The 12,202-nt window shown below is 39.0% G+C and overlaps 1 protein-coding gene and 1 long non-coding RNA gene across 2 annotated transcripts in view; both read left to right on the plus strand.

Moving 5' to 3' along the window:
• Grb14 (growth factor receptor bound protein 14) overlaps positions 1–12,202 on the plus strand; it is a 119,973-nt gene that overhangs the window by 26,050 nt on the left and 81,721 nt on the right. The gene's annotated exons all lie outside the window — the stretch shown is intronic.
• On the plus strand, positions 9,727–11,953 carry LOC115069992. Its single transcript, XR_003849209.1, has 3 exons — positions 9,727–9,814; positions 10,849–10,960; positions 11,844–11,953. It is a non-coding gene; the product is annotated as an uncharacterized LOC115069992 (long non-coding RNA).

The raw sequence follows: 12,202 nt of genomic DNA on the forward strand, positions 1-12,202 counted from the left end.
ATAATTTTTTGACACGCTAAAGGCCTACTTGACTATGAAACTATAATCGGCATAGTCTTTTTCTGATTTTTTAAAAAACATTTTTTTAGTGGTTTTCCTGAGAACTGAAGATATATTTCATTCAGACTGTAGCATGCCATCTTCTTTTTTTTCTAGACTTACTGGGTATTGCAGAGATTCTGTTTATAATTTTATAATTATAAATTTGTTATGAGTGGTCACTTTGTATGCATTTTTTTCTTATATGCTTTTATTTTTATCAATTCTTTATTCATCATAATGGAATTAAAAACTTGAATGAGGTTAAAGGGAAAAGAGATGCTTTTTTTGTCATTCTTTTTTTCTTTTCTTTAAAAATTTTTTTCTTGAAACAGGATCTCACTATATAGACCTAGCTGGTTAGAACTCCTTATGTAGACCAGACTAGCCCTGAACTCACAGAGAGCTCTGTCCCGTCTTCCCACTCATTGTTGTATTTCTCTTAGAAACAATCCAATTTCTTTCATGCCTTGGGAATCATTGACTGATATAGTTAATTACATTCCTTAAATTATTTTCAGATTTAGGGATGGTAAGAAGCATTGTTCTATAGCTTTACTGTTTATAACAACCAAGACAAATTCAGTTAAGGACTAAGGCAAATAAAAATTGTTATGTGTGTGTGAGGGGGTTTAGGGATGAACCTACCTTCTCCCTCATGCCAAACTCTACCATTGGTCTATACCTCTAGCCCATACTTAAAACCAATTCTAGGCATTTCTCCTAGCTTATAACCCTGTAAGAGGAGGGAGCATAATTCATTTGTCCTTAGAATCACTGACACTTAGCAATACTTACTAGGTAAATGAATAAAGGTCAGAGCTTTGACTCCTCTGTTTGATATGAGAGGGTGGAGGCACTGGGCTGGGCACTGTGGTAACATTTTGTAAATGCTTGCGGATTGCCCATTTTTCCTGCCTGTGTGCTGTACACAAGAATACATGAGGTTTTAAAGTTACATGTTGTCTTTGGTTTTCTCTTTTCCTATAATTTTTCATTTGCTCGGGTTCAGGAAATCCTGCTTGATTTTTTCGTTAGGACCTCAGCAGACAGTGGAGCTGACCGTTGCCATAGGTCAGTGGTGAGGTTATTAACGACAAGGGAAAAATCGGACGCTGACCACTCCTATTCCTCAAGGGTCAGATGAAGCAAATAAAGGTTTTGTATGTGATTTCAGGGAAGGCTCCATGTAGAACTCTTTTTCTTTCAGTTACTCTTAAATAACAAATAAACCACAGTTCTTTCTTCAAGGAGAATAATATACACTGTGGCATTTCCGCGTTTGACCAAGGATATGACAAAAATTATGCTGGAAAAGTTCAAGGTAAATTTTGAGTTTAATGTTGCCTTGAGCCTGATTTGGAGTGTAAAAATAAGATGCCAAGAAGTCCCATTTCAAAGAACAAATTGTTCTACAAAATGTTATCCCCTCTGATTTTATCGGGATTTTGGCTCTAGTCATCCTAAGCTATTCGTTATTTTTATCTTCTTAGACTAAATACACTTCAAATAATTCCTCAAGTCATCAAGAAGGCAAATGGAGGCATGAGGGATTTCTAAGTGATAATTTAAAGAGAAACTTGGAGCATATGGGAAAACTTGTGTCAGGAATTTTAGTTTGTTAACTACAAGCTTATTTTGTCTCCCATTTTTAAGAAGACTTGCATTTTAATGATTTGAGGAGTATTAATTACTCTATATGTTATTTGAGTTTGGAATTGTTCAAGTTTTCACTACAGTACAAATTTCTTAGGAATTTAATATTAAAAAAGATGAAATCACTACTGAAACCTGGTGTATGTTTGTTACACATTTAAACAAAAACTGAAGTCTTTTATTTAATCTCTTGCCTTTGAGAAATACTAATTTTCAATTTCACACAGAGTCAAAACCTACAGTACCTTCTAAGTTGCAAGTTCATATTTAGAGTGCTGGGTTTACATTTCCCCCTGGGCACATTTCAGTGAGACTCAAGGTCTCCTCTGTACTGTGACCATTGTGGTCTCTCAGAGCTATCAACTGCTCTTCCTGATCTTGCCTTTCTCTTCTTTCCTAATATGTTGCTAGGCCATGCTTTCTAAAACTTTAATTCTTAGTGTTCCATTATTTGTGGTGATTCTTGAGTAGCTTCTTACTGCCTCTCCAGCAGAGTGTAAGGCTTTTACAGCTATAAGGGCCTCTGTGATCTGCTAGGACAGCCTCCTCTTGCTTGCCTTCTCACCTCACTTACATCTTATTTGCCCCTTCAAGTATAGTTTGCCATCCCAGAACCAATTATCATCTGTCCTAAAGAATGGGTCCTGCTATCCTCAAGGAAAACAGGTCGCATTTTCTGTGGTATCCATTGAATTTGTTTTCACAGTGACTATAAAATCTGTGCCCTTAAGGTTTTTCTATCTGCTCCTTTGAATCACCAGGTCATCAGACTTTAAAAGAATAGGATTATCTCTCATTCATCCATAGCACATTAGACAATAAGGTCTTTAAAAGTCCACTTAGTAGGCTGTCCAAACTGAAAATTCTCGATGTTTATTTGACTACATAAACACTGATTTATTACCAAATTCTCCCAAGCTTTCAAGGTCTTCAGTCATCTGGGTCTTTTCTTTCATTGACCTGTTTAGTAATACTTTGTTTCTTCTATATGCAGATACCAAGCTGAGCTATGGTGAATGAAACAGGTACAGACACATTAATGTGTTTGATATTACAATGTAGCATCTAAGGAATAAAATTATTTTCATAAAGAACCTTAACCTGTGGCCTGCAGAAACTAATTTTGGTGGTCAGTATGAAGCCTGCCCTTGAAGGATAGTAGGGGTAGCCTTTTCTTCCTTCTTTAAGCCCTATCCTTTTTTTTTTTTTTTTTTTTTTTTTTTTATAAATTTCCTTCTGCTTAATAGTCTCACCTGGTACATAGCAAGTTCCAGGCAAGCTGGGGCTACAGGGAGATCCTGTCTCAAAAAGAACCCCTCCTCCCCCATAAAATACAGCTATATAATCACTTATGAAGAAATCAATTGTAGCTGGGCTAGGTGGTGCAAATCTTTAATCCCAGCACTTGCAAGGCAAAGGCAGGAGGATCTCTGTGAGATCTAGAACATCCTACTCTACATACCAAGTTCAAGGACAGCTGAAACTGCAAGGGGACTCTTCCTCAAAAACAAACAACAAAACAACAAAAAAAGAGACATCAATGACTTCTTGTCCTTAATCGTGGCTGCCTCAATTAGCATCTGGAGATTGTCTAATTGTAAATGAACCCAGAGTTATCTGGCCTTCCGTTGTAGATAATAAGCATTATTTAAAAGTCCTTGAGCAAATAATTGTACACAACCCCTGTGGTTTACAGGAAAGAATACAGTGGAAAGATGCATCTGAGGCATGAGAGGCAAGAAAGTTTGCTTTCCATGTGGCTCTGCTAGCTATGAGCTAGACATCGTTTTGAGAAAGTCGACAGACACTCTTGGTGTTTCTGTGACAACAGTATGCACATAGTAGAGTCCACTTATCTTATATGGTACCAGGAAGATTAAATATAAATGTACTGATATATACACATGAAATCATTTTGTATCAAAGTAATCCACAGTCCAGAAGTAAAAGTCCAGAAGTAAAATCTTGTAAAAATTAAAGAAAGCCCCTTTTGTCTTCCCACTCCCAGGAAAAATGCTGTCAAATAACTTAGCCCCTTTTCTCTACCGTTTAAGAGTTTCATTTTATTTATTATATTTTGAGATAAGGTTTTGCTGTGTAGACTAGTGTAGCTCTGAACTCTTTTTCTCGTTTTTAAATATTTTATTATTTTTATTTTATGTATATGAGTTCATTGCCTTCATGTGTATAAGTGCACCTGTGTCATGCCTTCATGTGTATAAGTGCACCTGTGTCATGCCTTCATGTGTATAAGTGTACCTGTGTCATGCAGTGCACATGGAAGTCAGAAGAGGGCATCAAATCCCCTGGAAGTGGAGTTACAGATGGTTGTTAGCCACCATGTAGGTGCTGGTAATCGAACCCGGGTCCTCAGCAGGAGCAGCCAGTGCCCTTTAACCACTGAGCCATGTCTCTAGCCCTGGCTTTGAACTCTTAATCTGCCAGTCTTAGCCTGGCCGAGTGTTAGAACACACCTGACTAGGAGTGTTTTAATCAATATATATCCAGTACTGTGTTGTGTGTCAAAATGTTACTGGAATTGTTAGGGTCAGAACCTGGGCTCTGGTAGCCATAATAAGCTCTGCTGGCCATCTGTCCTCAACAGGCCAATGAAAGAGATAAATAACAAGAAGAAGAGAAAGGAGATTTATTTAATATGACTACATAAGGAAGAGGAACAAATAAAGAAATCCATGCCCCACCCCCTTTTGACCCAAGATCATCTACATGTCCTGATGTGAGATATCTATTACGGCAGCTGAGGAATTTTAAGTCTTTGGCGTTCTCTCTTCTGCTATGTTCACATCATTGTTTTTGTAATTCCATTACTATAAATAAGTGTGCACATATCATTTACTATTACATAGTATATTATGATTGTATATATTTTGCCCTGAAAACTTTGTTTCTCCTGACATTAATAATTGCTCTGTTGTTTTATTGGTCTCTTTTTCTTTGAGCTGATTACCAAATCCTTAAACTTAATCTTAAACTCTATACAGTCTTGCAAATGGCCTGTGCAGGCCATCTGCCAGTTTTCCACTCCAGGCATCCTTCTTGGAAAATCCACTCCTCTGCTGCCCTGCCTCAGTCTGGGGTGGTTGCTCTTCAGGACAGCCACACCGCTGAGCTCAGCCTTGGGGAGTTTGCTTTGCCTCTCTTTAGGAATTCCTTTTGTCTCTTTTCTGTCTTAGAGTCCCTATTTTTTTTTCCTTTTTCTCTTTTTGTGTTGGAGCATCTTGCTGAGAAGAGACTGAAAAGTAATGTTGTGTTTACCAGTTTGAAGTCAGCAATAGTTTTGCCCACTATAGAATTGTGGTCATTTTTACTCTTTGAAGGAGGTTTTTTTTTTTTCTTAATTTTTTATTCACACGTTTGTCTTAAGAGCTCCCTTTGTAACCTGTAGAATTCACCATATAAGGTACATTACAACCTTTGCAACCTGAAGAGATTTGTCCTTTTTTTCCTGTATTTTTGCGTTATTTTTGTAGCATGTATGTTTTCCTCCCGCCTCCCACTTTTTTCTTTCTTTCTTTTTTGTCTTTTTGAGACAGGGTCTCCCTGTAGCCCCAGCTGGCCTGGAACTCACTATGTAGCCCAGGATGGCTTCCTTCTCAGAGATTTGCCTACCTCTGCCTCTGAAGTGCTGGGATTAAAGGTGTGCACCACCACACCTGGCTCTTCCCTATGGTTTCGAAATGGTGTGAATCAGATATTAAGGCTCTTGAGTTAATCTTCGCACACATCTTTTCTGTCTTTTTGTTCTATTTTTCTTGGCTGTAGTATTAATTCATGTTTTCACTTTGAGATAAGGTATTTGCATTTGGCAATTATGTCTTTAACATCTAAGAAAAGCTTTCCTTGTTTCTAGGTATTCTTTTTTATCTTTATATATCTTGTATTATTTCTGCCAACTCTCATCATTATTCATGTTTTCTTTGAAGTTACTTCTGCCTCATTTATTGTTGTGGATATTTTTTCTGGTGATTGCTATGGTTCCCTGCTTCTCAGGTGGACATATCAGATATGCTGATTTTTTTTTGTTACCTATTTTTATTTTAAAATGAGGTCACAGATAATGACCCAAACATTATTTATTTATTTGTTTGTTTAATTAATTAATTAAATTAAATTAAATTAAATTTTTTTTTTGGCTTTTACAGAGGCAATAGTGCTCAGGCCAGGGACACAGTCCATGCTGCCAACTGGAGCAGCCTTAGCTCCTCTGAGATTTCCATTCACGTAAAGCTGGACACTTGACTTCTCTGTAGGAAAAAAAAAAAAAAAAAATCAGGATGGGATAGTAAGAAGCAGAGTTTTTTTTTCCCCAGAGGAGCTTTTAACATCAGTGCGGTGGTTAATAGAAAGAGAGGCACCGGGAAAGAACAAGGCCCACCCAGGAGCATGCTAGTTATGTTGCAGTTCTCAGGTGGCAAGAGGTTTGACTGGACTCTGGCAGCAGCCAGCCAGGACTACATAGTGAGACTCTATTGAAAAAAAAAAGTCAAGCTTATAAGGTGGCCACTTGAGTGTTTCCATAGTTTTTTTTTTTTCTGATGCCACAGTCATTCATACATAAATCCCCTGGTATTTTGTTTGGATCTACATCCCTGGGGACTGCTGGGTAGGCGCTAGATGGAGACACATTATCTGGAAGGCAAATATCTCATTATTTTCCATGTAAATTTTGACCCCAGCCTTCTCTGACAGTAGAGATTTTTCAATCATGCCTTTCTCAAGACTCCATTTTCCTTGGGTGGGGGTAGAAGTAGTCCGGGCACAGCAGGGACATGAACCCTGAAGGCTGTGATAGAGACATGGGCATGTAAAAACACTTTAGAATATTAGGCCACCACTTCTTTATGTGCCTGTGCCTTGTATTGCTAACTTCTGAGTATTGGGGGTATCGACTGCTTCTCTTGTTCATGATCCTCTGCCCTCCCCTCTCCTAAGTTTGTTCCCTGATCTCCTTGCAGGTGGAGTTGGTGTCTTCTTTACTGCGGAGTTGGTGTCTTTACTGTGGAGTTGGTGTCTTCTTTACTGTGGAGTTGGTGTCTTCTTTACTGTGGAGTTGGTGTCTTCTTTACTGTGGAGTTGGTGTCCTCTTTACTGTGGAGTTGGTGTCCTCTTTACTGTGGAGTTGGTGTCTTTACTGTGGAGTTGGTGTCTTCTTTACTGTGGAGTTGGTGTCTTCTTTACTGTGGAGTTGGTGTCTTCTTTACTGTGGAGTTGGTGTCTTCTTTACTGTGGAGTTGGTGTCTTCTTTACTGTGGAGTTGGTGTCTTCTTTACTGTGGAGTTGGTGTCTTCTTTACTGTGGAGTTGGTGTCTTCTTTACTGTGGAGTTGGTGTCTTCTTTACTGTGGAGTTGGTGTCTTCTTTACTGTGGAGTTGGTGTCTTCTTTACTGTGGAGTTGGTGTCTTCTTTACTGTGGAGTTGGTGTCTTCTTTACTGTGGAGTTGGTGTCTTCTTTACTGTGGAGTTGGTGTCTTCTTTACTGTGGAGTTGGTGTCTTCTTTACTGTGGAGTTGGTGTCTTCTTTACTGTGGAGTTGGTGTCTTCTTTACTGTGGAGTTGGTGTCCTCTTTACTGTGGAGTTGGTGTCTTTACTGTGGAGTTGGTGTCTTCTTTACTGTGGAGTTGGTGTCTTCTTTACTGTGGAGTTGGTGTCTTCTTTACTGTGGAGTTGGTGTCTTCTTTACTGTGGAGTTGGTGTCTTCTTTACTGTGGAGTTGGTGTCTTCTTTACTGTGGAGTTGGTGTCTTCTTTACTGTGGAGTTGGTGTCTTCTTTACTGTGGAGTTGGTGTCTTCTTTACTGTGGAGTTGGTGTCTTCTTTACTGTGGAGTTGGTGTCTTCTTTACTGTGGAGTTGGTGTCTTCTTTACTGTGGAGTTGGTGTCTTCTTTACTGTGGAGTTGGTGTCTTCTTTACTGTGGAGTTGGTGTCTTCTTTACTGTGGAGTTGGTGTCTTCTTTACTGTGGAGTTGGTGTCTTCTTTACTGTGGAGTTGGTGTCTTCTTTACTGTGGAGTTGGTGTCCTCTTTACTGTGGAGTTGGTGTCTTTACTGTGGAGTTGGTGTCTTCTTTACTGTGGAGTTGGTGTCTTCTTTACTGTGGAGTTGGTGTCTTCTTTACTGTGGAGTTGGTGTCTTCTTTACTGTGGAGTTGGTGTCTTCTTTACTGTGGAGTTGGTGTCTTCTTTACTGTGGAGTTGGTGTCTTCTTTACTGTGGAGTTGGTGTCTTCTTTACTGTGGAGTTGGTGTCTTCTTTACTGTGGAGTTGGTGTCTTCTTTACTGTGGAGTTGGTGTCTTCTTTACTGTGGAGTTGGTGTCTTCTTTACTGTGGAGTTGGTGTCTTCTTTACTGTGGAGTTGGTGTCTTCTTTACTGTGGAGTTGGTGTCTTCTTTACTGTGGAGTTGGTGTCTTCTTTACTGTGGAGTTGGTGTCTTCTTTACTGTGGAGTTGGTGTCTTCTTTACTGTGGAGTTGGTGTCCTCTTTACTGTGGAGTTGGTGTCTTTACTGTGGAGTTGGTGTCTTCTTTACTGTGGAGTTGGTGTCTTCTTTACTGTGGAGTTGGTGTCTTCTTTACTGTGGAGTTGGTGTCTTCTTTACTGTGGAGTTGGTGTCTTCTTTACTGTGGAGTTGGTGTCTTCTTTACTGTGGAGTTGGTGTCTTCTTTACTGTGGAGTTGGTGTCTTCTTTACTGTGGAGTTGGTGTCTTCTTTACTGTGGAGTTGGTGTCTTCTTTACTGTGGAGTTGGTGTCTTCTTTACTGTGGCGTTGGTGTCTTCTTTATTGTTCTTGTTTTGGGTGAACTTGTAAAGGAAGAATAGAAATTGCATTATTCTGCCATTTTGAAACTTTAAATCGATGAAAGCACATTTATTATTTATTCATTCAACTTTAAATTTTATTATTTTAGGAAGAACATAAAGTTCATAGCATTGAAATTATATTAAAGTTATTCACTGAAAAGTTGCACTGCCATTCTTTTTTAAAAAATATTTTATTATTTTTATTTTATGTGTATGAATGTATGGCCTGCATGTATGTAAGTGCACCCATGTCATACAGTGCTCTTGGAAGTCAGAAGATTGCTTCTGGGAATTGAACCTGGGTCCTCTGCAAGAGCAGCCAGTGCTCTTCACCACTGAGCCATCTCTCCAGCCCCTCACCCCCATTCTTGATTTCAATTTCCCCTGGTACTTTCCTCACTCTTTATAGTGATTCACTTTTATTAATTGCCTTTTATACATCTCCATGTATTTGTTATATAAATGTTAATAGCTATAGATACGTGTTATAGATAGACTCTCATCTTTTGGCTTAGAAGTTTCTTAATGCTCATTAAAATGTATATATTATTATACAGTAATACTTCCCTATCCAAAGTTTTGCTTTCTATAGTTTCAGTTACTTGTAGTCAGTTTGGGTCTGGAAATATTAAATTGAAAATTCCAGAAATAGCTTATTATTTTAAACTGCATGGTGGTCTAAGAAGCATGGTGAAGCATCACATTGCCCCAACCCTGGGATGTGATCATCTCTTTGCCTGGTATGTCTGTTGTTCTAGTTTGCTTTCTGTTACTGTGATATGCACCATGACCAAAAGCAACTTAGAGGAGGAAAGGTTTAATGGCTTATACTTCCCAGGCCACAGTCCATCACTGAGGGAACTCAAGAAGGAAGCTTAAGCAGGAACTGAAGCAGAAACCATGGCGGGGGTGCTACATACTGGCTTGCTCTCACTCAGCCTGTTCAGCTACTTTTCTTACACAGTCCAGGCCCACCAGCCCAGGGATGGCACCACCACCGACAGTGGGCTGGGCTTTCCTACAACAATTAGCAATTAAGAAAGTGCCTCACAGGCCAATCTGATTGAGGCAAACCCCCAATTAAGATTCCCTCAGACAACTCTGGCCTGTGTCAAGATGACAACTGAAACTAACTAGGAAATCCAGGCTGTGCATACTAACTGGACCATTAGTGACTTAGCGTCCATCTTCTTTATCAGATTGACTGCAGAAGGCCGCATCACTGTGCCCATGCCATTCACCTCAGCTTGTCGCATAGGTCTGTGTTATGTCATCGCAAGAAAGAGTACACAATAATAAGGTATCTTGAGAGAGATTTCACATTTACATAACTCATTATAATTTGTTGCTATAATTGTTCTATTTATTTATTTTTTGAAAATCTCTTACTGTACCTAATTTATAAATTAAAATTTATTATAGATATATATTTAGGAAAAAAACAGTATATATGTGGTTCAGTACTCTCTCAGTTGCAGACATCTGTTGGGGTTCTCAAAACATAGCCCCTTGGATAAGAGAGGGCTACTGTGTAACTTAAAGTGATTTATATTAATGTGTATTTTAGCTCTTGAATGTTTGGAATCATGTTTATTAGGCAGAAGGTTTATTTGGAGAACTTGAGTAGATCAGGAAATGACAGATAAAGAGACAAGGGCATGGAGATGGAGCTGAGATGCAGTGAGGAAATCAGAACAGTGACAAAAGACAATGAAGAACATAGAGCTAGGGATCTAGACCAACTCTCATCAACCGAGGGCTATTTCCACACCTAGAAAGTCAGGAACACAGTTCAGTGCTCTGCTATATGCAAAGTAAGTGGAAAAAGAGTGTGTCTTTCTCAGAAAGAGTGGGTCAACTCTTCTTTTGTTTTGTTTTGCTTTGCTTTACTGTCATTATTTGCTGTGCACACACATGGTAGATATATAGCATAAGGCTACTGAACACAGTGCACCGAGTGGCCAATGAAAGCCATGGGTCTAGATCTCAGCCTGTGGCATCCAAGCCTCTAAGTCAGAGGCAGGGCCTCAAAGGTGTCAATGAAGCTAGTCTCTGGAACATGTGTGTGAACCCTGTCTTCTGAGACTCCCAGAAAAATGGACTCTGCTGAGGAAGGCAGTCGACTCAGGAAATCAGTCCAGAGAATTCCTGAGGATTGACTGTGAAGTTAACTGCCAGAGGCCTTTACAGATCAATAGACCTGTGGGCTGGAGGAGGCTACATCTGTTTTCTATTCTATTCTTTTGTCTATTCTCTGAGAATTACAAAGTAATTGGTGGCGTTGTTTAACTTGTTGGACTTTGACCTCTTTTATTTGTTTGTTTTGTGAGACAGTGTTCGGCTATATCCCCTAGCCTCTGTCAGTCTTGTGCTTCAACCTCCCCAGGAGCTGAGACTACAGGCCTGCACCACTGCTTGAGCAGATAAAGACAATTACCGTACATAGGTCTGTAACTCTGAATTGGAATTAGGTGTTCTTGGTTGGGAAGATGCATGGGGAAGAGATATTTTTCTTTTAGACCTTGAAGTTTTTGAGAACTTTTGCCACTTAATGGGTAATTTCAGTCTAATATTGGTAGAATGAGATGGAAATACCTCCATCTTATAAAGGCAGAAGTAGATCCTGGTGTGACTGTCCTGTGTGTTCTTCCCCCGTTTCTGACCTCAAGACAGTCTTTACTTCTTACAAGTTTGGTGGTAGAAGAGAATTTTTTAAGTAAACTATTTATTTATTTTTATTTTATGTGTATTTTTATTTTGCTTGTATTGTAGGTAAGTGCACTTTTGTGGTGCAATGCCCTCAAAGGCCAGAAGAAGGTGTCAGATCCCCTGCAACTGAAGTTATGGATGGTTAGCTGTCATGTGAGTGCTGGGAACCGAACCTGGGTCCTCTGTCAGAGCAGCCAGTGCTCTTAACCAGTGAGCTATCTCTCCAGCCATGGAAGAAAATTTTTAACTGCCAATTTATCTAACTGCTGGGTTTGGGAAGAACTCTCAAATACACAGAAAGCAATTTCTATGTATTATTATTTCTAATGAGCTTTATATTAGAACTGAAAGCAATTTCTTAATGCTGAGAGAAATTCATTAGGCCAAGTAATTTTGTTGTTAACAAATTACATAATTGATGTAAGATCACAGCCAAATATTGGCATGCTGCTTCACATGTGATATAGTTATTTTCAAAATAAATCAAGGGGGAACTTTGCAAATATGGATTAGAATAATGGAATTGGTGTAGTTGTATACCTAGAGAACTTAATAGAGTTAATATTTTCTGTTTATGAAAAGAAGAATATGATTGAGTCTTGTTTGTAACATTCCAAAAGGTACAATCACTTCTACCAAGTGCTGTCGAAGCTGATAGATGGAATCATATGTAGATGAGATTCCTTTGGTCCTGTAGGATTCATCCAGTGATGGGGAGCTTGCTCTCTGTTGTCTGCAGAGGTAACTCAATGTCAATTTGTACTTTTTATGATGTAATGAACAATAGCCTTGTTGCCTTTTTCTTCTCCAAACTGTTGGACTTGTTTATTCTAGAGGGACTTAAGGTCATGTGACTTATTTGTTTTTTTTTTTTTTATATCAGAATTGACACATACAGATAAACACAGCCTCATTCAAGTTAGTCTGAGAACCGGCTTTCGTTCTCATGATGGTATTATTGCTTTGTCATACTGGAACA

Source organism: Nannospalax galili, unplaced genomic scaffold, assembly GCF_000622305.1.
Source record: "Nannospalax galili isolate Female #2095 unplaced genomic scaffold, S.galili_v1.0 scaffold514, whole genome shotgun sequence".
Taxonomy (NCBI): Eukaryota; Metazoa; Chordata; class Mammalia; order Rodentia; family Spalacidae; genus Nannospalax; species Nannospalax galili.